Here is a 2,500-nt window from a genome sequence, read left to right on the forward strand (position 1 = left end):
ATTTATTTTTTTCACATATATACTTGTTGTTGTCTGTTGTTGTTGTTATTTGTTTAAAATAGCAACAGGACCTATGAGATCACACATGTCAGTTTCCTGTTTTTCTTGTCTCCTCTTTCCACAACACAGAGAAGCAGAGGTAGTGTATTGTCAGCACGTAACGAGGGAGTGTGAACATCCACTAGCTTAGAGGAGAGGAGGGGAGAGGAGAGGAGAAGAGAGGCGAGGAGAGGAGAGGAGAGAGGGGAGGAAAAGAGAGGAGATGAGAGTAGTGGAGGGGAAGGGAGAGGAGAGGAGAGGAGAGGTGAGGGGAGGGAAGGAGAAGAGGGGAGAGGAGGGGAGAGGAGAGGAGAGGAGAGGAGAGGAGAGGAGGGGAGGAGAGGAGAGGAGGGGAGAGGAGGGAGGGGAGAGAGAGAGGAGGAGAGAGGAGGGATGCCCCCATTGCCCTCACCGCCCTCCGTCCTCTCTCCTCCACTCCCTCCCCCTCTATCGCTCCTCCTCCCTCCCTCTCCCTCTGGTGCCATGAGCGGACAGAGTCTTGACATTCCTCTGGTGGGTGCTAATAGGACCCAGGGAGAGGGGGGAGGGAGGGGGGAGGGAGGGGGGTGGGAGGGGAGAAGGAGGGGAGAGGCGGTGAGACTGCGCTGCCTGTGCTGAGCGCCTGCTACAGTACCTCCCTCTCTCTCTCTCTCTCTCTCTCTCTACGGTCTCTCTCTCTCTCTCTCTCTCTCTCTCTCTCTCTCTCTCTCTCTCTCTCTCTACGGTCTCTCCCCATCACACACACACTCCCCACAGCCTAAATAAACAGCATTGCTAGGCAGCAACCCATTTCCTTACACAAATACACAGCGCTTTCGCAGGCTCTCAAACCCTCAAAGGGTTCCTCCTCCAAATCACATGTTTTACTTCCCTGCCGCTCGTGCCTGGTCAGTATGGTATTGGAACTCCTAGAGTTCTCTCTCTCTCTCTCTCTCTCTGTCTCTCTTTTTGTCAATGGGAGGGAAGTAACAGACCACAGCTACAACTCTCCGAGCCTCTCCTATATAAGGAGTAACGTGTCTTTGTTCCCATTTCCATCTGTTTACATTTGAGACATTTAGCAAATTGTCTAAATGTTTAGACCTACAACAAATACTTTTGTTGTAAGTAAGTAAATCATCTCTCCATCAGTCATCATAAGAAAAAGTAATCTATGCTAGGGCCAGGGGAAATTGGCAGTCACAGTGCTAGAAGACGGAAGAATTATTATTATTTTATTTTTTCCTAATTTATTTACGGTAGAGAAACTGTACAGGGGTGTAGTGGGGATGAAGAGGTCATTAGTAGGTACAGTCAAGATGTAGCCTGAAGAGATGGGTCTTCAGTCTACGGCGGACAGTAGGCAGTGACTCCTGCAGTCCTGACACTTCCCGTTCTTGTTCCTCTGTGTTGTCACGTCCACTAGGTTGGTTTCTCACGTCACATTTTCACAACTAATTCCTCAACTGCCGGAGTGTAGATGGCGTCGCGATAACATCACACACAGCTGCGGCACGCTGGTTGTCCCTACGGCCGCCTTGGAGTCGCTGTGCTCAGGTTTCAGGGGTAGTCTCCATGGGTTAGCCGTAGCCTTTAGCTCACTGGGTGGCATGAGGAGAGACCAGACCTCCTGTCCTCCTGTCCTCCTGTCCTCCTGTCCTCCTGTCCTCCTGTCCCATCAGGCAGCACCTTGGTGGGTTTGGGAGACCCTCCTCCTACTCCTCCTCCTCCTTCTCCTCCTTCTCCTCCTCCCCCTCCTCCACCTTGGTGGGTTTGGGAGACCCTCCTCCTCCTTCTCCTCCTTCTCCTCCTTCTCCTCCTTCTCCTCCTCCTCCTTCTCCTCCTTCTCCTCCTTCTCCTCCTCCTCCCCCTCCTCCTCCTCCTCCTTCTCCTCCTTCTCCCCCTCCTCCTCCTTCTCCTCCTTCTCCTCCTTCTCCTCCTCCTCCTTCTCCTCCTTCTCCTCCTCCCCCTCCTCCACCTTGGTGGGTTTGGGAGACCCTCCTCCTACTCCTCCTCCTTCTCCTCCTCCTCCTCCTCCTTCTCCTCCTCCCCCCTCCTCCACCTTGGTGGGTCTGGGACATCTCAGAGCTCCAGTGTTTGACTGCCTGAATGCCCCTGCACCGCGCCAGGCAGCCAAGCAGCCGTTCTGGATCCCCTCCAAACCCAGTCACGCTGAGCAGATCTCGCTGGCGATAAAATAAAATAAAAAGTCACGGAACTCAAGTTAGTCCCCCACCACCACAGAGAGGTATTATCTCTGACCCTGGATCAGATGGGAGGTTTAGTGGGTGACATGACCTTTACTTCTGGAACACGGACACACACACACACACACACCTGTGTGCAGGCCACACTGCCCTCTGCAATCACCGGGAGATGCTGTAGGACCCTGTCGCTTAGCATCGTCCCATCAGCACCGACCTGGACTGACAGTAATGGAAGAAATGTGTGTGTGTGTGTGTGTGTGTGTGTATATGTAAAA

At 53.1% G+C, this 2,500-nt stretch overlaps 1 protein-coding gene across 1 annotated transcript in view; it reads left to right on the forward strand.

The window, feature by feature from the left end:
• nfatc1 (nuclear factor of activated T cells 1) overlaps positions 1-2,500 on the forward strand; it is a gene marked incomplete at both ends in the record, with an annotated part of 52,710 nt that overhangs the window by 8,184 nt on the left and 42,026 nt on the right. The gene's annotated exons all lie outside the window — the stretch shown is intronic.

Source organism: Nansenia antarctica (genome assembly GCF_963989245.1).
Source record: "Nansenia antarctica genome assembly, chromosome: 3".
Taxonomy (NCBI): Eukaryota; Metazoa; Chordata; class Actinopteri; order Argentiniformes; family Microstomatidae; genus Nansenia; species Nansenia antarctica.